The sequence below is a fragment of the Podarcis bocagei genome (assembly GCF_964188305.1).
Source record: "Podarcis bocagei genome assembly, chromosome: 12".
Lineage (NCBI taxonomy): Eukaryota > Metazoa > Chordata > Lepidosauria > Squamata > Lacertidae > Podarcis > Podarcis bocagei.
In genome coordinates, this window is record NC_138137.1 from 28,315,059 (window position 1) to 28,340,069 (window position 25,011).

At 43.4% G+C, this 25,011-nt stretch overlaps 1 protein-coding gene across 1 annotated transcript in view; it reads right to left on the bottom strand.

Annotated features, from left to right (window-relative positions):
* The window catches only part of HDAC9 (histone deacetylase 9), a 487,438-nt gene that overhangs the window by 459,337 nt on the left and 3,090 nt on the right, over nt 1-25,011 (bottom strand). Inside the window, exon 2 of the mRNA XM_081164394.1 lies at nt 10,958-11,051. The gene's annotated coding sequence lies outside the window, so the exon portion shown is untranslated. The remainder of the gene's footprint in view (nt 1-10,957; nt 11,052-25,011) is intronic.

The window sequence follows — 25,011 nt, forward strand, 5'->3', positions numbered from 1 at the left end:
CTTGGGCTTAACACTCACCTAACCCCAAGCCTCAGCAGCCAGGTGGCCTACTTTATGGAGGGCAGTCCTCTGCTGAAAAGCCTACTGGTCCAAGTACAGTTTAAAGACAAAGGAAATCAGTGATCTTGAAGTTGATTCACTAATAGTTAGCCTCTGTGCAGAAGACTCAGCAAGCATATGGGTCACCTGGTCTAAGTTCCCCCCACTATGGTGAGATGTGTTGCATTTCTTTGTAAAGTAGAACAATGATTTCACAATTTTCATCTATAGCCTAGGAATTAGCATATGCCAGTTTTATGCAAACCTCCTCTGTCCTCTTTTTTGTGTGTGATGTGTTTCCACTTAGTGCGATGGGGCACTGGACTTCAGCGGACAGTCCAGGATCCACAACTGGGTTGCAGCCTTTTCTAAAGTCGGTTATGACAGAAGCATTGCCAACATACACTGGTTTTCCTTTGGTATTCTGAATCACCTTCTAAATTCCTTGCCTTTTCTTAGCCCACTATAGTTGAGTTGTGTTTCAGAAATGTTTATCTTCTGTCTGACACAGATCCTCGAGTATTTCTCTTTATGCCTTGGTAACCTCAAGATTCCATGCAATAAGTTGTTTCCAATTTGGCAGTTCATTGCCAGAGTGGTACTTTGAAGTGGCACTGAATCTTTGAACTACTTCTCGGAAAATGAAAGACATTTTACAATGGCCAAGTTGCCCTCTGTCTTTGAATAGATAGATAGATAGATAGATAGATAGATTCTTTATTGTCATTACACTAGTGCAACATTGCACAAGTGCAACGAAATTGGATGCCATCCCTTAAAAACAACAAAAGCAAAACAACAACAACAATCAAACAAACCACCTTCCAACCACACCCACACCCACCCCCAAAAACTCCCAGATCTCACTATCGAGTTACAGCATTCAAAAAGGCCACAGCTCTTGGATAGAAACTGTTTTTCAGTCTATTTGTCCTTGACTTGATGTTTCTATACCTCCTGCCAGAAGGCAGTAGTGCAAACAGACTGTATCCCGGGTGAGATGGATCCTGCAGGATGTTGTTTGCTTTCCTAAGGCAACGGGAACCGTACAGTTCTTCCAAAGGTGGGAGAGGGTGACCAATAATCCTTTGGGCTGTGGTTATGACCTTCTGGAGCACCTTCCTCTCCCTAGCTGTACAACTGGAGAACCAAGCACAAATACAGTATGTAAGTATGCTCTCTATGGAGCCTCGGTAGAAGGACACCAGCAGTCTCTCACTCAGATTGTTCTTTTTTAAAAGTCTGAGGAAATAAATTCTCTGCTGGGCCTTCTTCACCAGAGCAGTGGTATTTGCGCTCCAAGTCATGCCCTGATCCATAGTCACTCCCAAAAACCTGAATTCCGCCACCCTCTCCACCCGTTCCCCGTTGATATACAAGGGCTGAATGTCCGCCTTTTTTTTCCTGTAATCCACCACCAATTCCTTGGTCTTAGCCGTATTAAGAGCCAGATTGTCTCTCCACACCAAACACAGAGCCGCTCCACCTCGTCCCGATAGGCGGACTCATCCCCTCCTGAAATGAGCCCCACCACCGTAGTGTCATCAGCAAACTTGATGATTTTGTTGCTGGAGTAGATGGCTGTACAGTCATACGTATAGAGAGCATAGAGCAGGGGACTCAACACGCAACCCTGTGGTGAGCCGGTGTTAAGGCTAAGGGCTGTGGACACATGTGACCCTACTCTAACCCTCTGAGAACGTTCTGACAAAAAATCCAAAACCCAGAGACAGGTGGAGTTGGGGAGTCCAATCGTCTCTAGCTTGGACACCAGTCTATGGGGGAGGATAGTGTTAAAAGCAGAGCTAAAATCCACAAACAGCAGCCTCACATAATTCCCCGGCTGCTCCAGATGGGACAGAGCAGCATGGAGAGTGGTGGTGATAGCGTCTTCTGTGGATCTATTTGCCCTGTATGCAAACTGGTAGTTGTCAAAAGTTGATGGAAGACAAGAAATAATATGACGGCGCACCAGTTTCTCAAAACACTTCATGATGATTGGAGTCAGTGCAACTGGTCTGTAGTCATTCAAACTACTGATTGTGGATTTTTTAGGCAGAGGGACAATAGTTGACGACTTCAGGCAGGGTGGGACAATAGACTGGTGTAAGGACTTGTACTACCCAATCTGTTGTTGACTTGTGATGCTATATCTAAAACTTTTTAAAAGGAAGAAAGAACTACCAATATATCTGGTAATTACACTGTTCATTCTAAGTTTTAAATTCCAGGTTTTCACATTTTGCAAAGTTTATACCTCTAAAAAGGAGAAGGCTAAACTATGCCCCATGAGCTAGATGAGGCCTGCAAAACAATTTTTAGTGGCCCGCTAGTCAGATGACAAATTTTACTGGGAGTGTTTTGTTGGTAAAGGACCCCTGGATGATTAAGTCCAGTCAAAGGTGACTATGGGGTTGCAGAATCATCTCACTTTCAGGCAGAGGGAGCCAGCGTTTGTCCACATACAGCTTTCCAGGTCATGTGGCCAACATGACTAAACTGCTTCTGGTGCAACGGAACACTGTGACGGAAACCAGAGCGCACGGAACATTCATTTACCTTCCCGCCACAACGGTACCTATTTATCTACTTGCACTGGTGTGCTTTTGAACTGCTAGGTTGGCAGGTGCTAGGACAGAGCAATGGAAGCTCACCCCATCTCAAGGATTCAAACCACCAACCTTCTGATCAGCAAGCCCAAGAGGCTCAGTAGTTTAGACCACAGCGCCACTTGTTGGTAACTTCTGTGGCACAACTTCAACAAAAGAAGAGCCTGGCTCAGGCCAGTGGCCCATCAAACCAGCAGCCTATTATCACAGTGGCCAACCAAAGGCAAGCAGGATTCGAACGCAAGAGCACTTTCCCCTCCTGTGGTTTCCAGTAACTAGTTTTCAGAAGCATTGTTGCTTCCAGCTGTGGATGCAGAGCATAGCCCTCATGGCTAGTAGCCATCAGTAGTCCTGTCCTCCATGAATTTGCCTAACCCTCTTCTAAAGTCATCTGCTGTAGGTTGGTGACCATCACTGCCTCCTGTGGGGGCACCAAATGCATGTCTAAAAGTGTGTCCTGGGTCTGGAAACATTGAAGGCTTCTGCTACAGGACAAATGGAAGGTAGCGCTGACGTGCTAAGATTCAAGGCTAGGAGCATAGGAACGTGTTCATCTAACCCTGGAACTCAAAGGTCTTACGCTTTATGGAAGAATTTAGCAATTATTTATTTACACACACTCCTCTGGGTCCCCCAATTTCTGTCCATTAAAACTGGTAGCCTAGCTTTGCTCAACAAAACACTTCCTGGCAGGAACGTGAAACAATACAAAATTGCGTTCCACCTATTCTTTCTCATTCTGATTATGAAGGTACTCTTTTTCACCTTGGAAGATAGGGAATAATACCCAGGCCGAATGAAGGGCAGTTAAGGCAGTGTGTGGTTAACAAAAATGTATGTGGGGAAAAGTGAAGGACTCCCATTGTAAAGTCACCTCGGCAAGTGTGCTGCTGCTGCTCTGAATTTGGGCAGTTTAGCAAGGTTTCATTTATCTCTCTCTGTATGTGTGGATCACGGTGCATGTGTTTTTTAATATTAAAAAAAGCCCATTTATGAACACATAATTTAGGAGGTTAATTAGTCATGCAATGCAGCACTCCCCTTCAACAATTTATTTCTATCAGCATTATTAATCACAGCAGAGCAGATGTCTTAGGGACAAGCCAAGGTTAAAAACAAATGGTACAACATAATGAACTAGTGCACAAGACGATAACCTGCAGAGTTCCTCAAGTTGCAGGAGAATGCAGAAGGGGCTTGCGCCACATCTTCCTGCAAACTTGTTTCATAATCCCTCATTACCATGATCTGTTATCGGCAACATTCATTAGTAATACCCTACTGTTATTTTTTTGCACTATCGAGAAAGACAAGGAAGTATGAAGACAAAGATGTCCCACGAGGCTTCTGTTTTTGATGGACTTGGTTGAGAACTGATAATATGCAAGGCCCAGCCACAACAGCCTATGGTCAGGGATGATGGAAGATATCCATCAACATCTGAAAAGGCCAGAGGTTCTTTATCCCTGATCTTGGCTTTACTGACATTTTAGAGCAGCCCTTGCTTCTACCCTTTGAAAAAATACTGTACCCAGCTGTCCACGGTCAGTATTACACAGGTTGCTGCTTTGATACAATTCCGCACACACAAATGCACAGTGTTCTCTCTCTCCTCATGCTAGTCCAACCTTGCCGATAGTTCCAAGGTTGCAGGTCCGATCCCCGTATGAGACAGGTGAATATTCCTGCATTGCAGGGGGTTGAACTAGATCTATGATTCTATGTAGTGAGTCTGTTGGTGTCACTGCAGGCAAGCATAACCAGTCAGAATAAGGTCACTGCTTTCTAGACTGGTGGTGACACTGGGAACCAGAGCACATTTGCTCTCCTCTAAGTATGCCCAAAAAGAAGAGAAAGAGTGAAGGGGTTTGCATTATTTTATGCATTTGGATTATTTGCACTCCTACTAACTGGAATTCCCAAGCTGGTTTACAACATGTTTAAAATACAATAAAACAGGCAAGAGTGATTTATGTGCATTTAATACAAATAGGCAAAAATTTTCAGGGCCTATTCCAAACAAAAAACCCAAGAACAACAACACCCCATCGAAATATATGGTCGGAATAGAAGACTGACTTTTTAAAGGCAGATAGAAGCAACATAGATAAAAGGCGTGTGTTGTTGTTGTGCCTTTTAAAAACTGTTGATTGCCTAATTCTAAAAATGCATTAACTTATGTTGCACACCTTGAGATCCAAACTGGATAAAGGGTGGTATATAAATGTTTTAATAAATAAAAATAATAAAACCAGAGTGGGCATTACTCATCTCTCCTCAGAAGGCAGAAACACCTGAAGGAGAAGCATCTGATCATGATCTTGCTTTTCTTGCAGTCTCTGAACAGTCTTCAAAGAATTAGAGCACTCTCATCTGAAGGCTGCAAGATTATGGAAAAGAATTGCTAGACTGTCTCTGTCTAGAGCGATTGCAGCTGGCACACCAGCTTTAGCTGGGGATAGGCATTCTATGACAGAAGCCGCTTGTACCTCCCCTAGTTCCAGAAGTGTCCTAAAACTATGAATCTGTTCCTTTAAGACTGGGGTGGTTCACTTGGGCCCTCCTGATTTTGTTCGATGCTAATGTCCATGATGGGACATGGGTGGCGCTGTGGGTTAAACCACTGAGCCTAGGACTTGCCAATCAGAAGGTTGGCGGTTCGAATCCCCGCAATGGGGTGAGCTCCTGTTGCTCGGTCCCTGCTCCTGCCAACCTAGCAGTTTGAAAGCACGTCAAAGTGCAAGTAGATAAATAGGTACCACTCCGGCGGGAAGGTAAACGGCATTTCCGTGCACTGCTCTGGTTCATCAGAAGCGGCTTAGTCATGCTGGCCACATGACCCGGAAGCTGTACGCCAGCTCCCTCAACCAATAAAGCAAGTTGAGTGCCGCGACCCCAGAGTCAGTCACAACTGGACCTGATGGTCAGGGGTCCCTTTACCTTTAATGTCCATGATACTTTGGCCACCTCATGAGAAGAGAAGACTCCCTGGAAAAGACCTTGATGTTGGGAAAGATTGAGGGCACAAGAGAAGGGGACGACAGAGGACGAGATGGTTGGACAGTGTTCTCGAAGCTACAAACATGAGTTTGACCAAACTGCGGGAGGCAGTGGAAAACAGGAGTACCTGGCGTGATCTGGTCCATGGGGTCACGAAGAGCCGGACATGACTAAATGACTAAACAACAACAAATGTCCATGAACCCCAGCCATCAAGGCTAGTGGCCAAGAATGCTGGAAGCTGGAGTCCAGCAACATCTAGAGAGCCACAGGTTCTCTACCCTTGCATTATGGATGCAATAGCGCAGCCATAAAAAGCAGGAATTGAAATAATTAAAAACAGCAGCAGAGCTGGACCTTAAAAGCCTTTTTCAAGGAAAACGTTTTCAATTTCTGTCAGCAGGGAAGGAGCCAGGCAAATCTCCACATGAAAGAGAATGCAATATACATTAATAATCAAGGTATGGGAGCCTAGTAACATTTGAAGGACTGTAGGCTCTGCATCTCTACAAACCCATCTAGAACAGGCCAGGTCAGCCAACCCATTTGTCAGACAGACAAATCAGTGATCTGAGACACTGCTTTAGCATGTTTACCTCTTTGCCTAAATCAAAGGTAATTTTTTTTTAAAAAAATTAAGATCTAGAATGACTCCGTATTTTTCTTACCGTGCTACTGCTGTTACATTTCTGCCTTTTCATTTTTTGCTTTGTTTATAAAAATGGTCTGAAAATGCATTTCCTTTTCCATATGAAACACACACATATTAAAGAAATAAATAGAGCAGGATTGTTAGCTGTTGGAGGATTCTGCTGCTGCTCTTTGCTCTCTGCCGCCTCTGCCACCCTAGGCTCCATAAAGGTAAAGGTAAAGGGACCCCTGACCATTAGGTCCAGTCGTGGCCGACTCTGGGGTTGCGGCGCTCATCTCGCTTTATTGGCCAAGGGAGCCAGCGTACAGCTTCCGGGTCATGTGGACAGCATGACTAAGCCGCCTCTGGTGAACCAGAGCAGCGCACGGAAACGCCGTTTACCTTCCCGACGGAGCAGTACCTATTTATCTACTTGCACTTTGACGTGCTTTCAAACTGGTAGGTTGGCAGGAGCAGGGACCAAGCAATGGGAGCTCACCCTGTCATGGGGATTCAAACCGCCGACCTCCTGATCGGCAAGCCCTAGGCTCTGTGGTTTAACCCACAGAACCACTCGCGTCATATCCTGCAGTAAATGGGTTTCTCAGGACTGGGCTGCCTATGAGGCAGACTGAAGCAGCTGCCTTGGGTGAAGAAATCCCGCAGGAGAACGAGAACTCTCATGAGATCTTGCAGAGCTTGCATGAGATCTCATGAGATCTCACTGGAAGTCACTCACGCTGTGCAACCCCAGTAAGTGAGGCTCTGGTAGACTCCAGACGTCACCCCAGACAGTAAAATGGGATGGGCTGTTCCTGAGGTGTCCTATTCAAGAGGGGCATGGATAAGGACTGCGATGCTTCCTCTTGGAAGCTCTCAGCTATAGCAAGCACAATGCCAGCATTCCAAATAGAGAGGGCTGCCCTTCCTCACATTTGAGTCAAGGACTGGTCTGGCTTCTGCCCTCCCTCTGGGGTTGAGATTGGTCTGCCCTTCTCCTCCCCATCAAGCCGTGTATTTAGGTGAATGTTTGTGAGCAGATGTACACCACTGACATGCAGTCCCCGAGCAGCTCTCACCATTGGATATAGTCTTTGCAGGCTAAAAGGTTGCCCACTCTATCCCCTTATACAGGACTTCTCTCCCCAGCCCAGACATTCACCAGAAGGAGACTGGCTTTTCACACCTGATGAATCTCACCTTCCCTTTGGCTCAGCTCTGAAAAGAAACCAAGTAACATTGCCTAGTAATTGAAAGCTGAGTTTCCACAAGCTACGTGATCTCTGTCCTGATTAGGTTTCACCTCCGTGACTAAAGACTGGCCAGGTGGATATGAGAGAAGATGAGACAGTATTTAACTCTTCAAGCCTTTTTTTGGCTAAGAGTAACTGGGAATAATTCTCCCTGCACAAATTTGTTTCATCTACTGAATGGAAGATGCCTTGCAGGCTGGAAAAAGGATTGCTGGAGCAAGGCAGATATGTACACTTACTATAATTACATGTAGTATGGTTTATTACAGGTCCATTGCATGTGCCTTAAACAACAACTGTGCTAAGTATTAGGTTTAACATGGCAGCCCTTAGTGGCTTGGGACTATCTTAAGGAACACTTGGTCCCAATGCAGAGCTGGATGGACTTCAAAATGGACCTACGTATGAAGCCTTTCTCTCAGTGCATGAGCAAGAGGCCTTTTCACTGGTGGCACCATGTCCTTCCAGCTAAGTTGCATCTGTTCCACTCTCTAAGCACTTTTTCATGGAAGTTGGAAATGTTTTGATAGACTTTCAATACTTGACATATGAAATTGGCTGTTGCCTCAGTTGCAGCTATGTCAAACAATTTACAGTTTTACCTTGGATCCCGAACACCTTGCAAGTCAAATGCTTTGGCTCCTGAAGACTGCAAACCCAGAAGTGAGTGTTCCAGTTTGCGAATATTCTTTGGAACCCAAATGTCCGACATGGCTTCTGATTGGCTGCAGAAGCTTCCTGCAGCCAATCGGAAGCCATGCCTTAGTTTCCAAATGTTTTGGAAATTGAACGGACTTCCGGAACGGATACCGTTTAACTTCCAAGGTACCACTGTACTCCCAGGTAAGCATGTTGCAGCCATAACGTATTTGACTAACTGCTTTTAAAATACTGCTTTTAATTGGATTTTATGTATGCCTATGTAGATTTTCTTATAAGCCCTTCCAAGTGCAACTGCAGAAGACCAGGATATAAATAATAACATATTATTGCTATAACTGCCTACTGCATTTTATCTAACACTGCTCCATGGATAAACAATACTATAATTTACTATCAGATTCCACTCAAGTCATTTTCACCCAGAAGCAATACGTTCCTAAAAGTGTACATGGAACACTTTGTGTAGGTGTTGCTTTTTATGGGCAATATCCAATCGGTTGTGGATTTGTTTGACAATTGTGTGTCCATTGCTGCAGTGTTGATAATGCTCCTGTGGGATACAGCTTAGATTGCTGTAAGTCCTTGCAAAACCAGTTTAAGTTTGTCTACCTTCAGCAATATCACCTCCATGGCTTCCAGTAATTACTGTGTGTACATAGCATGGGTGGCCTTCAATATTTAAAAAGCTGGTCCTCCTTGAATTCGAAGACACATATCCCTACCAATTAAAAATGCATTGCAACATCTGTGCATGGAGTGGACTTTAAAGACTCAAGGAAACAAGGGGAAATGATACATGAATTAAAAAGCGTAACTATCACACTGTAATAGATTATACAGAGAAATCATGTGAAAGATCCCAAAGGCTGTAAAATAATTCCATTTAAAGGACAGACAATAGTTCTTAGTTTGCTTTGTTTCTATAGCAAAGAGAACAAGTGGAACAAACTGTGTTTTGACATTGAGCAAGTTTAAACACAGTGAAAAGCCTTGTAGTAAGAAAACACTTGCAAAAGAAAATATTGAATTTTTAGTCTCCAGTTTCTTGCCTGAACTTTAAGACAACAAGATACCATGGTCAATTTTTTCAGGGTTACTGACCTAACTAAAATTATGCTAAGATAAAATCTAGAGTGGGTAGTTGCCATGAGCCTCATGAGAATGTCCTGGAGAGGCTGGTCAGATCAGGATGATGCTCCAGGAGTTGGACTTGGATGAACCCAGGGAGTAGGTTGAGCCAGACCTCGCCTGGTCCTCAGGAGGTTTCAGAGTTGTATGGGAAGGAAGATGGGGGCACAGAATCAGACCCCAGAGAGGGACTCAGAAGGCTGTTGGGAGAAGAAGGTGGGTTAGGCATCAGCCATGACCAGCTGGCTCCACAGGAACTCTCCCAACCACCTTTCCCTAACAGCGAGTCTCCACCTGCATAGGAGATGCTGAGGTGCAAGTCTGGCTCTGAGCCTGTGTTGACATGGAGATGCCACTCTGAGCAGATGGCTCAGGCCCACCACACTGGAAGAAGTGCCTGTTTGCTTGCCCAGTCCAAATATGCTTCTGCCTTGCCTCACTAAAGTGGGCTATGCTGGGCCTCTAACCTTTGCCTTGCCTATGTACTGCTCTGATTTGAACATTAAAGATTGTGTCAGAAACCACAATCCAAGTTCAAGTTTTTCATCCATTGAGAGCCAGGGCAGTAGTAAGCATGCATGCTTCTTTCCAATCAGTTCTTGCTCTTGGAGTTTCTCAAAAAGTGTCAAGTCTCAGAGTTGTTGCTTATTATCAGTTCTTGCAATTAAGCTGAATTAATTAAAGCTTAAACCACGGTAAAAAACAACAACCAGAACTGTGCACAAGGAACAAGGTGCTATGATTGTGGTCTCAGTGGGTTCTTGGACCAACTTACTGATTTGATAGCCGGCATTTATTTGAGTCTGAATTAGCAATCTTTTGTCTCAAAGAATACATTGTGTGCTGCATGTGGTTTCGGGAAAGAGCTGTATGAATGCCACATCCAAATCCATAGAAAGTTTCATAATACTCTGGAGTAAAGAGGAAACACTTGCTGAGTGACATGAGAATTATGAAATAAATGTAGCTTTTTATAGGCAACAGCCTTAGTGTTAAGTTCCAGTGTGTCACATCCACTTCCTGTTATGCTTACAAGCTTTGCCTCACTTTTTCCTTGAGATCTTTATCCTGTTTATACACCCTTTCTACGTTTGTTTTCAAACTTTTAAGCTTATTAAGCCATAATGGCTTATTTTGAATCAGAACAACATGACTAAGGGACTACTGATAATAACAGTACTTGAGTGATAAGAATGTTGCATGCTCCCTTTTTCTCTCTAGATCAATGAAATGTTCTAGGTTCTGCTACCCAGATTTGGCTTCTTTTAGAATATTGGTGGTATTATTTCATAATGTTTTCTTCATACAATTATTTTATTTATTGAAGAGTTTTTTAGACGGACTTTCAGCTGAAGATGATTAGCAAAATGAGGCAGTCCAGAACATATAAAAATCAAAGATTGCAACAAAGCAGAAGATGAAAGCAGCACAAAACCCCCACAAAAACATTGATAAAAACAACAAAAAGGAAAACTACATGAATAAAATTAATCATTAAAAGCTTAGGACATAAGAATGTATTCACTAAGTGCTTGAAAGGTAACAGCACTGATGCCAGCTGAATATTCCTGAGGATAACATTCCAGAACCAGGGCACCACCACTGCAAAGGCTGGACTGCTGGTCATAACCTACCTTGCGACCCAGAAGGTGGTACCTGGAACAGGGCATCTGATACAGGCTCATATGGGAGTAGATAGTCCTTCACTTGCTCCTAAGTCTTGTAAGCCTAAAAGTCAAAGTGAGAACCTTCAAGTTAGAAGTCAGTGAAAATATTTACTCACACAATCACACGTTCTAGGTTGTAACCAACTGAGAGTACACCCAGAGTTCACTTTGAATTACTCGAACAAAATTTGTCCTATGCATTAATCCCAGTGCATCTACTCTGAGTAAGACTCATGCTGGATATAACCTATTGTGTTCATCAAGTCCCAGGCAAGTGTGGTTGTCAGGAGCCAGCCCAGTCCACAATGTGTTAGGCTAGACTATTCTGATCCTAGCCATTGAATCCTACTAGATATTCCTGAGCAACTTTCACTGTAATATCAGTGGCACCAAATATTCACAGCTCCCATTGAATACTGTGAGAAAGGGAGCAAGCCTTCCATTAGTGGAGATGTAATCCTTTGTTTTTGACATTCCAGCTGGTAGCAATGGAAAAAAGATTAAGATATTTGAAAAGCAAGGATTATGACCTCACATAGGGAATAAGCAGTAGCAACTAATGCTATGAGCCTCGTTCCGCTCATGAAGCAACAGAAAAGAAGAAAAGTTTGGTATTTTGCAAAGTACTCTGTGAGGTATTTTCAACACTATAGCTACTAAGGTAAAGGTAAAAAGGTAAAGGATTCCTGGACAGTGAAGCCCATTCAAAAGTGACTATGGGGTTGCAGAGCTCATTTCGCTTTCAGGCCGAGGGAGCCGGTGTTTGTCTACAGTTTTCTAGGTCATGTGGCCAGCATGACTAAACTGTTTCTGGCACAATGGAACACTGTGATGGAAACCAGAGCAGTGCATGGAAACACGGTTTACCTTCCCACCACAGCAGTACCTATTTATCTACTTGCACTGGTGTGCTTTTGAACTGGTAGGTTGGCGGGAGCTGGGACAGAGCAATGGGAGCTCACTTCATCGTGGGGATTCGAACTGCCAACCTTCCGATCAGCAAGCCCAAGAGGCTCAGTGGTTTAGACCACAGCGCCATATATTTCATCAAATAGCAGGGAAGCTGAAACAGGAATTGTGATGGGCTCTATAGGGCACGTTCAGATGTGGGGAATATTGTGTTAGTTTTCCTGAACAGGGTGTGCCTGAGTGCAAGGTCCGATCAGGATTTGTTTTCAGTATATGAAATATAGAAAGCTACCTTGTACTAAGTCAGTCCATTGGTCCATCTTGCACTATATTATCTGCCATGACTCACCAGGGTTTCAGACAATGCCAGCACCACCTAGAGATGCCAAGGATTGAACCTGCAACCTTCCACCTGCAAGGCAGATGCTTTTCCACTGAGATATGGCCCCTCCCTGAGCACAGTTCACTGTCATTCTACATTGCAAATACACTCATTTTCTCCCCAGCTTTCTCCATTTTAGCAACCTGATTTGGAGGTTCAGTGCAGGCTTCCTCAAACTTGGCCCTCCAGATGCTTTGAGACTACAGTTCCCATCATCCCTGACCACTGGTTCTGCTAGCTAGGGATCATGGGAGTTGTAGGCCAAAAAACATATGGAGGGCTGAGTTTGAGGAAGCCTGGTCTAGTGGGTGGGGAATTGCTCAAAGAACTACCAACAGATCCTCATCAACCTTGTTCATACCTGATCTAAAATCTTAGGTTCACAGTAAATATATTGTGCCAAAAGCCTTGTTCTAACCCACCCTGAAGTAGCACTTATAGTGTTTGCCACCCACAATGTGTACAAATTAAACTGATGCTTGTAACTCAGACTGCCATGCCATTTCCCATAGTTTTACTTTTTCATAAACAGTCAGTAGCATAAACTATAGCATACTACTGCTTTCATACTGATGCTTTCATCTGAGAAAAAATGATGGAATAAGCTGCCACCTAGAGTTTGAGAACCAGCTTGATATTATGGCTATATTTTACTTATTGCTCAGAGATAGTACTTGTGGTTAGACAGCATTGTTTTGAAGCACAACTCGAGGGGGGTACGACGCAGATGCCAATTACAAACAAGACTGACGACATGTCACCCTAACGGATGGCATCTTTGCTGTATGGTGAGAATTATATATTCCACATCACTGCAACAGATGCAATAACAATGGTAGCTTTTAATATTTCTGCAGCACAGGAGCTGTTCATCAGGACTAGGTGTGTAATTTGTTGTGTCGGTCGTACCGCTTTAGAATATAAGGGGCAGATCACATCTCTGACTTCTCAGGGCACCACAATTTAAGAAGGATATTGACAAGCTGCAACATATGCAGAGAAGGGCGACCAAGATGAGAAAGGGTGTGGGAGCGAAGCCTTATGAGGAACGGTTGAGGGAGCTGGGTATGTTTAGCCTGGAAAAGAGGAGATTGAGAGGAAATATGATCGCCATCTTCAAATCTCTAAAGGGCTGTCACATGGAATATGGAGCAAGCTTGTTTTCTCCTGCCCTGGAGGGTAGGACCCGAACCAATAGATTTGAATTACAAGAAAGGAGATTCCGACTAAACATCAGGAAGAGCTTTCTGCCAGTAAAAGCTATTTGACAGTGAAACAGACTCCATTGAGAGGTTGTGGACTCTCCTTCCTTGGAGCTTTAAAAGCAGGATGGACATCTTTCATGGATGCTTTGTTGAGATTCCTGCATTGCAGGGAGTTGGACTAGATGACCCTTGGAGTCCCTTCCAATGCTAAAATCCTATGGTTCTATGATCTACAAAACTAGCATGTCTTTGAAAAGGACTCAGCCTAAATGTGCTACATTTCTATATGGATTTTTGCCTTCAAAGGGGACATTAAAATGTACACACACATTTAGAACCTGAAGTGGTACAATCCAAGATAAATCTTTCTAAAACTTTTGCATTAAAATGCTGATGAATTTTTAAGAGGACCTTTAAAAAAATTCTCAAGGTAATATTGAAACGTAGAGAGCTGAATTCAAGATTGGAAAAATGAAAAATGGACAGAAAGTGAAACTAACTTATTCACCAATCCCTAGCTATAAGTTCTTCATCTTCTGGGTCAGATCAAAGGTCCATCAAGTCCAACATTCTGTTTTCCCCAGTGGTCAGCCAGACACTTTTGGGAAACCTGCAAGCTGGGAATGAAGAAAAAGATCTCTCCCACTGTTGCTCGTCAAAGATACACTGCCTCTGAAATCAGATGTTGCATATGGCCATCAAAATGAATAGCTGGGAATGTCTAAACTCTTTGGAAACCACCTAAACTAGCAGCCAGCAGTGTGTAGCAACAAATCCCATGAATTCATTATGCATTATGTGAATAAGTACTTTCTAGTGAAGTGTATGGAATTCTGGGATGCTCTCTACGTTACATTTTAAAAAAAGAGAATACCAGTACAGTTTTTAACATGATATGAGCTTGAGTTTACAAAGCTGTAAATCGAAAATAAAATTCAACAAGTCTGTACAGGCACCTTTGACATACATCTATTTACTGGGAAATTGAAAAATACTCATTTTGTACCATTAAAAATATGTTTCTCCTTTACGCTATTGCCTCAGCAGCAATTGTTGAGCAATATGTGCCACCTCACAAAGTCTCTGGCAACTAGAAATGTCACTTACTTTGGCTGCATTGAATTGTTGCTGGACTTATTTAAAATCATTTATATACCTTTTCAGGTTTCAAAAATCTCTACATGCTGTGTTTCCATCTAAGTTATATTGTTAATGCTGCTGCTATTATTAGCATGATTTTATTTTGCGAACCGTCCTGAGACCCCTGGGTATAGGGCGGTATATAAATTCAATAAATAAAATAATAATATAGCAGAATGCTAGCCAAATGCAGTTTTTGAGTATCCAGAATATTGTTCAAAATGTTGCCTTGCTGAAATATCCAGTTTTTTCACCAACTCCACCAGCCCTGTTCAGCCTACAATTCCCAGTGGGTTTTTGCGTATGCAAGCAACATGCCTTTTTGAATGAAAGCATTTTCGTTCATTTAACTTTTTAAAACTTGCTGCTTGCATGGGATTAACACATGCAATGCAATAAACTGACCAGCAGAGGGATTTATAGTTCTATTGAAGCTCAAGAACTGAATAAGCTTTGAATGCTCTGTTCTATTTAACCATATAATAGCACTTGAAACAGTCATGGCTCCCCCTAAAGAATTATGGGAACAGTAGTTTGTTAAAGGTGGTGACAGTTTTTAGGAGGCCTCTATTCCCGTTCCAGAACTACATTTTCCAGAGAGTTTTCACAATCAATTCCACTTTACAGAGAACTCTGGGAATTGTAGCTCTGTAAGGGGAATAAGGGTCTTCCAGTTACAGATAGGTAGCCGTGTTGGTCTGCCATAGTCAAAATAAAAAAATTCCTTCCAGTAGCACCTTAAAGACCAACTAAGTTAGTTCTTGGTATGAGCTTTCGTGTGCATGCACACTTCTTCAGATACAGGGTCTTCTAGCAACGCTCACCACCCTTAACAAACTACACTTTCCAGGATGCTTTGGGGAAGCCATGTCTGTTTAAAGTGGTAACACAGCACTTTAAATATACAGTGGTACCTCGCAAGACGAACGCCTTGCAAGACGGAAAACCCGCTAGACGAAAGGGTTTTCCGTTTTGGAGGCGCTTCGCAAGACGAATTTCCCTATGGGCTTGCTTCGCAAGACGACAGCCCATAGGGAAATATCCGGGACAGCGGGGAAGCGCAGCGCGTCTTCCCCACTGTCCTCGGACCTCCTCCGAAGCCGGGCGGAGGGGCGGGAACGCCTCCTCCCGCCGCCGCCGGGCTTCGGAACGCTGCTCCGAAGCCGGGCAGCGGGGCGGGAACGCCTGCCCCCGCCGCCGGGCTTCGGAACGCTGCTCCGAAGCCGGGCGGCAGGGCGGGAACACCTTCTGAAGGCGGGCGGGGGGCGAAAGTCTTTGTCCCCCCCTGCCTGCCTTCCCAGGGGCTTTTAAATCGCCCCGGACAGCAGAGAAGTCCTCCGCTGTCCCGGGGCGATTTTAAAATGCCGCCCGCCAGCATTTTAAGATCGCCCGGACAGCGGAGAAGTCCTCTGCTGTCCCGGGGTTTTTTAAAATGCTGGGGGTGGGAAGAAAAGCCCTTGTCCCCCCCCCAGCCTTCAGAAGAGGTCCGGGGACAGACTGTCCCCGGACCTGGTCTGAAGGCGGTTTCCCTAGGAACGCATTAATTGATTTTCAATGCATTCCTATGGGAAACCGTGCATCGCAAGACGAAAAACTCGCAAGACGAAGAGACTTGCGGGACGAATTAATTTCGTCTTGCGAGGCACCACTGTATGATGTGCATGTGGGCCCAGCGCCCTCTAGAGCAAGTGGTAGGCAACCTAAGGCCCCGGGGGCAGGATGCAGTCCAATCACCTTCTCAATCCGGCCCGCGGACAGTCTGGGAATCAGCGTGTTTTTACATGAGTAGAATATGTGCTTTTATTTAAAATGCATCTCTGGGTGATTTGTGGGGCATAGGAATTTGTTCATTTCCCCCCAAAAAAATATAGTCCGGCCCCCCACAAGGTCTGAGGGACAGTGGACCGGCCCACGGCTGAAAAAGGTTGCTGACCCCTGCTCTAGAGCATTGTGTGGGACCCTGGTCCAACCTATGGGTCTTTTATGTCATATACACCCCCCCCATAGGTTTAACTGCTAAGGAAGCCTTACCACTCTGATATTGCAGACTTTTTGTAAGGAGGCCAACACCTCCTGACTTTCAAAGGCTGTTTCATGCGGATATCCTGGTGATAGCTGGCCTTTTTCAACATGGTCTTTTTATGTTTTTATACTAATGGGGTTTTATCCGTCAAAAATTATTTTTTCACTTACCTATACGTTAAGAAAGGTGGAGTGGTACATTTATTAAATAATGACAGAATCTCCCAGTTTATGGTGCCTGATCCCAATTTAAATAAATTTTAATAATAATAATAGGAATAATTTATTTATACCTCACCGATCTTGCTGGGTTTCCCAAGCCACTCTGGGCGGCTCCCAACAGAATATTAAAAACACAATAAAACATCAAACATTAAAAACTTCCCTAATAACAATAAATAATAATTTATCTGGGTGACCTTTTTAGGTTTTATAGGGGTCATCAATCTCCATGCCACTGCCTTTAAAAAAAAAAAAAAGCTTCCTACTCAAGTAGCTGTCTAGATATCAAGTCAGAAGCTGCCTTGTATCAAAGTTAGACTACTGCAAACAAGTGTCGTTTACTCTACTGGTGGCAGAAGCAACCTGGCCTCGATGCAGGTTAGGCTGTGCATCTATCTGGTCAGCTAAACTCACACCCAAATCCACACTTTCAACTTTGTTGATCACTACTTGGGCACAACTTGAATGGTAAACTTCTGAATGAAGGTGTAAAAAAACAATTAATAATGGGTGAATCTAATCATGGCTGCATACACACCATAAATTAACCCCCCCCCCAAAGAATCCTAGGAACTGCAGTTTATCTTTAACAAATCTACCTTTAACAAACTACGGTTCCAGTGGCGTAGCGTGGGTTGTCAGCACCCGGGGCAAGGCAAGTAATTTGCACCCCCTAGCCCGTGGATTTGCGCCCCCTAACCCGTGGATTTGCGCCCCCTAACCCTAACCCCCAGATGTTGCGTCCGGTGCGGCCGGGCCCCCCTGCACCCCCCACGCTACGCCACTGTACGGTTCCCAGAGCTCTTTTTTGAGGGGGGTGCTTTAAAAGTATAGTGTTATATAATGTATAATAAGGTAAAGGTAAAGGGACCCCTGACTATTAGGTCTAGTCGTGGCCGACTCTGGGGTTGCGGCACTCATCTCGCTTTATTGGCTGAGGGAGCTGGCGTACAGCTTCCAGGTCATGTGGCCAGCATGACTAAGCCGCTTCTGGCAAACCAGAGCAGCGCACGGAAACGCCGTTTATCTTCCCGTCGGAGCGGTACCTATTTATCTACTTGCACTTTGATGTGCTTTCGAACTGCTAGGTTGGCAGGAGCAGGGACCGAGCAACGGGAGCTCACCCCGTCACGGGGATTCGAACCGTGTTTAACCCACAGCGCCACCCACGTCCCTTATAATGTATAATATAACATGTATATTATGTATACTAATGTATGGTGTACGCTACATGAAATGGTTATGGTTGATGTGGAACTGCGAGGCTAGGTCCCCAGGCTGCAGAGAACAATGCAAGATGGAGCCCCCCCCCCCCTTCTGAGGTCTGAGCATGGTTAGATAGATGACACAAGAAAACCAAGCATGGCATGATAACAGATTCTAAGACTTGATCAGATGCTACCAAACCAACAACGGAAAAATCAAAACAGTTCTACATGCAGAAACTAGGGGGCAATATAACAAATCACATTACGCCCACCTGGAGCAAAACAAGCTGCTACCTGACAGTTTCTGTCTGAAGATGCCATTGATCAAATCAATGGCTTGCAAAGCAATGGGCTTGGATGTGGAGCAATTCTCCTGCTCTCTTTTTTTCCTGCAGCTCTTCTGTCCCATAGGTTTCAGTACAGCACTAAAAACCCGCAACAAAATTCCTACTCCATTCTTCAGGTATTCTTAAATAATGCTACTGACAATTTAATATGGGTTACAAGAGCTGAACAGCTATCAGTTTCTCTGCTAGTTGATATAACCCTTGTAAGAGAAGAAGCCCATTGGGATGAGCTTATGCATTCAGAAATGTGATCGGCTGCAAAGGGCTGATCTCTAAAAATTTATAATCTGTTCTTCCATCTCTCCACAAATAATTGAGATGGGTCTCAAAATAGCACAGAAAACAGACTTGGGGGAACTGCTAGGCACAAAAGGTTAGTGCCACATGGTATATAATGTCCCTCTTCTTGGTATCAGCCCATGCAAGGAGAAATTCTCTGAAAACCACACACCACTGGTATCATACACATGGTATCCGGGAAGGGGCCCAGGAGACTTCTGGGGAGAATGTGGCCTTGGAGGCTCCTGTTTTGTAGTGGCAATCAATGTCCTCTGGCAGATGTGTTTTGGGATGGTGCTATTATCGAGAGAAGCCTCATTAGCTGCTACGCCATGGCTAAAGACCCCAGCCTGTCCTTTTAACCCATAGTTTTTTGGGTGCTAATCTGGTAGCACCTTCTAAGGTCTAGATTAGGTTGATACTTGTGGCAGCAAGTTTGTCATACAACACAATGTTTTGGGACTGAATATCTATCATGAGCCTTGAGATGCCATCGGGCTCGGGCTGGAGTTGGCAGGCTGTGAATGATGAGGAGGAAGGAGAAGATTGAATCAGGTGGTTTGTATGGTTCCGAAAATGGAAACCCAGATAAAAAAAGACAATGGAGAAACTCCCCTACAGGAAAAGTTCCCAACATTTGGAGAGGTGGTGCCATGGGGGGGGGGGGTGCGTGGAGGTGGCAGTGGAGGTGGAGGCTAGGCACCCACAGCAAAAGTCTGGTGGGTGCCCAGGTCCCTGAAGATGGTGGCAGTGATAGGGTCTGATATGCAAACAGCAACCCTGATTGGCTGGCCTTCATGTATGCATGGAGGAACTGTACACACATAGGTCCTTTTCACATTGATGCTAATTGTGTGGTTGTCAAGAAGCATGGTGAACATGTACAATAGCCGACAGCCACATTGGATGTTCGGCTTCCGAAAAATGTTCAAAACCCGGAACACTTACTTCCGGGTTTTTGGAGTTTAAGAACCAGAGTGTTTGAGAACCAAGGCATTAGAGAACCAAGGTACCACTGTAGTGAACATAAAGGTCAGCATATAGTTTCCTTTTCACATTTTCTAATTGCCTTAAAATGGTTAGTTCTTGGATGTTTTAATGAAATGCAAGCTGACTTTGGATGGGCTATGCCCAAAAAGATGAGCTATAAATAATAATAGTATTTATTATAAATATAGGGGATTATTCTATTTTACCTAATTATTTAATTCATATGTTATGCTTGCCTGTGCCCCTGAAGACTCTCTTCACTCCATCAGTATTTATTCATTAACTATCTCATTTCCTGTTTGTTTGCTAGACCACAGCAGTTTTGTGTGATGTCTTAACTGAAAATACTGCTCCAAAGCCTAATTTGAATTCATAGTTTGCAAACCAATATTATGAAGTTAGAACTAACCATATTTTCCCAATTGGGATCTCATGGCAAACTACAGTGAGTGAGAAAACAGATAATATGTGAGCCTACATAAATGATCCCACGTGCCAGATTGTTTTTGTGTTTATATGTGAATTGAACGAATGCAGCAATATTCAGTCTCTTGTTTTTGCCAAGGAAACTTACATTCAAAGTAGGGAAAACAATGACTGAACATACTCAGCCTAAAATGTACATAGTAATTGTGTTATTTACTTATTGTTGTCTGTATGACAGATGGTAACTTCATTTGGTGTGGGTTGACTACCTTGAAATAATTTTAGAAATTCATTACCCTACCACCAGCTTCCTTATTTAGTTGTATAGGGGTTTTTTTTAAGGAAAAAAAAACCTGTAGTCACTTCTCAAACTAAAGACTGAAAGTAGGTTCAGCTCCAGAGGAAATAATAAACCAGGGGCTTACACAGGGCTTACACAGAAAGACGAGAGACAATGTGTGTAAGAAGGGAAATTCAGACAGATTATTGTACAAGTTGCAAAGAGAGAAGTGAAGAAGGAAACTGAAACAACAGCTGGTACTAGAAACCTAGAAAAAGCAAAAAAGGAACTATATCAGGAACTTAAGTAGGAATATTGTCTTGTATAGGACAAAATGACCTATGGTGATTCTGCTTTATACAGTTGCAGGAATGGAAATAATAGAATTATTATTATTATTATTATTATTATTATTATTATTATTAATTTATGAATCACTTTTCACAAATGTCTGAAGGCCATTTATTACCTTACAACAGGAACTAAAAATAGGTTTTAAAATGATAGCAAATTAACACCCAAGGACATAGGAGCCAGCTTCTAGGGGCTGAGGGATCTTCACCCCTGATAAAATATTTGAGGGGTCTGGGCCCCCCCAAAGTTGATGGGCATTGCCTTTCAAATAGTGTGTGCACACTCTATCATGTGATAAATTATGCAGGGTGAGGCTTACCTAGGTCCCCCAATATCTTATTCAAGTTGCCACCCCTGCCCAAGGGTGTATCCTATATTTATTCAACCTTGTTGAAACAAAAGTGACTTCAACATGGGCAAAATGTAGTTTCTAGTTGGTTGAACTGCAACAGGATAGCTATAGTTAAGGCATAACACTTTGGTCTCGTTCACGTGTCATGGTAAGCCAAACTACTGCTTCCTACAACCGTACATATGTTTGGGCTCCCAGAAGGAAGTTGACAGCCTCTTTGCTCCTTACTTTGCTCCCCATACCTATTTCTCTTTCCTCCCCACTTCCACCTCCAATCTGTAATTGCCACTCCAAGCAATTTGGTTAATCAATCTATTCCCAGTGACTGTGGAGCTGAAGTTTTGCAGGTGATCCCCAGCCTGCCGTGACAGCATGCTGGATTTCTGCTAGAAGCCAAACTTGGCTGATCATTCGATTTCCAATGATACAAGCTATGTACAGATTTGGAGTAAGCCCTATTGGATTAAGTGGAGCTGACTTGCTGCCAAGTAATTGCACATAGGATTTCGGTTGCAGATGTGGTAGAAGCATGTTCAGTGCAGGGAATGGAATTGCCATTGTACAGTGCATAACCATGATAGTCACAATCACACCCCTTCACAAGCGTCTAAGTTTATACAATAATCTTATAATTATAGCATCATAACAATTATGGGATGTGTTGCAGTAACCAATGCAGATCTCCATGTGTTGCCTTTCAGCTTGATCTACTATTTCCTGTGCACATACTTGGGAAATTATTTGGAGTGCTGCAATGTCTTCTTTCAGCCTGACTTAAATTATGTTTTCTGTTAAGTTCCAGTGTATCAGAATTTGCACACCGTTCTCTTGAAACTCTTGTGTTTTTTGTATTCCTAAATGTTTACCTTTGGAGCATACAGTGGGCAAAAAGCTCCCCCTTCATGCTGATTGGGCAGTGTTAGGACACTGGAGGAATTCTGCTGCATAAATAGTAATGGGCAGTGCTTTTTTCTGGGAGTATGCATACCCCTAAACATTTTGTGAATCTATGTTTGGCCTCATTGAGGGGCAGTATTTCAATATGAGTAGGAAAATGAGAGTATCCCTAAACATTTTTTTTAGAAAAAAAAGCACTGGTAATGGGTCTTCAACCCTCTGCAACCCTGGACCATGGCACCACTGTGCTTAACATAGTTACCTCCAAATCCATTCAAAGTGAGATACCATTGTCCATTGTCAAGTCTGCTTGTCAGAAAAGTACAAACCAAGTTTCAGCTTTCTCTTTTTATGAAACAAGACAATGCACGGAAGAAATTCATCTATCTCATCCAGGATTGGAAAACTGCAGGCCTGGGTCCCCACTATGGGTCTCAATACACCTCTTTCTGGCCCTTGAGACTCTCCCCAGGAAACTCCCCTCCCTGGCCCTGTTCCACATGTTCCTCAAATGTTTTGCCTGGCTGGAATGTGTCCTTCAACTGTGATCATTCCTCTTGCTTGCCTGGATTGAGGATGGAGAGAGGTGTATTTGAGTGTTTAAGAAACTTCCAAATATGTCTGGAATGCAGTCTACTGTACAAAGCTAAAAGTCACATTAGATGCTTTGCCTGCTTTTCTCTCTGGCCACGGCCACAACTGGCATGTGCCCCCTGGCCCTAATCTTTTGGATAGCATTTACCCAATGTTGCAGTTAAGGGTCAATCTACACATTAGTCACCCTAGATTTGGAGAGATGGTGTAGGAAAAAAGAAATATGTTGGTAATAGTTAGCAGCATATTCAAATTAAATGCTTAGGACCAGACACACCTCTTCTTGAGCAAAATGCAGCTGTGTTGCCCCAGCAGCCTTAACCCTTCCTCCCAGACATCATTTTCCTGCCAAAAATCAGCCCCAGAAGTTCCCCTAACAGTGCTATTTTCAGCACTGCTCAACACTTCCTCTTTCAGTTCTAGGTTGCAGCTACTGTCACTGGGAAATCACTTCAAATTCACTTATTCTGCTTCTGTTCTTTATTGCTTTCTTTCCATTAACAGGCTTGTCCTAGGCTGGTATTTAGAAAATGAACTGTAGCTATTGCATTATTATTATTTATTAAACTTATTAGTTGCTTGTAACTCAAAAAGTTCCCAAGTGACTTAGACTGAACACGCACGCACACACCCACACACAACAACAACAGAAAAAAGGGGGATCATATAACACAGCCCATCCCCATAACAGTAATAGAAAACTTTGGCAGGATGGTAACAACAAACAAATCAATATTCCCATTAACCAGAAGACAGAAATAAAAACTCAACCCTGACACCTACTCCCTATCCCTAAAACCATCACAGTGTGGGCAGGAGGTATTTTGAATCTTGTTTCTGCCCAACCTAAAGTATGTGGCTCTTCCTCTAATCTCTCTTGGTTCAGAATGGCATGTCAACATAGTTTAGTAATGCTCCTTTGATGTTGCTTCCATTCCACTAATAGTGTGAACGGCTGAGAATAATTGGCAGAAGACAATTAGTGATAATGAAAACACATTATGGAATGTTTTGAATCAAATACGTCAGCTCCAGTTTTGTTTCAATGTCACTGGTTACCAATTTGTTTGGGGGGGGGTAGCTTTTAAAGCCCTAAGTGGTCTGGGGACAGGATGCTTTAAAAAAGGGTTGGGAGACCTGTGGACCTCCAGATGTTGCTGGACTACAACTCCCACTGCACTGACAATTGGCCACTTGGCTGGGTCTGATGGGAGTTGGTGTTCAGCAACATCAAGAGGGCTGCAGTCCGCCCCCCCCCCCCACTTCAAGGACTCCTCTTCCATAATTGTCTATTCAAACTCCCATGTAAACTGTCAGAAACCCTGTTCTGTGTCTCCTCTGGTGGCAGTAAAACCTTGGATTTATCTGAAGACACCTTGGATGTCTGCTCTGAGCTTGTGACAGACAAGCAGGGTAAACGTAATTTCACCAAGACAAACAAGTGTCACTTTGGATGTGTAGGAATGCAGATATTCATGCTCAATTTGGTGGAAAGAATGCTGTCCATAAAACATCGCTTCATTGCTTGCTTGTGTGGCCTTACATTCTCTAATAAAAAACAAAAAACTCAGTGCTAACATCTTAAAGGAGCTTCTTGTTTCTTGGGTAACTGTTTTGGCTTAACATCTAATATTTTAACCCAGGTGTGAATGAAGAGAACAAAACAGCAGAAACAAACAGCCACAACCATGGCAATTCTGAAACTCTCAAGAGAGATCACAGAAAGAAGCTGATGATGAAGGCATACATTTTAAGCTGCAAAGTGGCAACACATATAATACAGGGTGGGGAGGGAGGAAGGTGAGCAGAAAGTAAGAGAAGGAAAGAATGGAAGAGAACAAAAATACCAAGATCTGTGGATTAGGCAAATGCTGATGCATCAGAAACGGCAGGTGCTGTTTCAGAAACGATGTACAACACTATTTATCCTTGAGGACATTTTGCTAGACCTCACAGTTTCATAAGAACACTGCTTCCTCCACCTGGTGCACCGGGTGGATTAATGGACTACTCAGCCAGGGAGCTTTCTTAGCAATGTAAGTGCAAGGTTACAAATAAGAGCCCAAGTGGCTACCACCAAGTACAAACATGGCAACTGAGGCATATGGTGGCCATGTATTCCACTTCACAGAGACCAGCTGTCCTATCCAAGTCCTGATTAAAAATAAAGAACCATAGGAAGGGAGAGCAAGGGCCTTTAAATTGCCCGCCAGTGGTTTAGCTCTTGGACAGCAGCATTCCCTACAATGGTATTTGCATTTTAAATTTTAGTAATTACTTATACATTTGCATCTATACATATCAGCACATGCAAATTTTATGGTAATTTGTGTTCTCTCTTTTTAGTCATGCATTTCCTCTCTTTTCTTTGGCACAGCACACATGGTGGGGATGGACAAATCAATTTCAGTTTC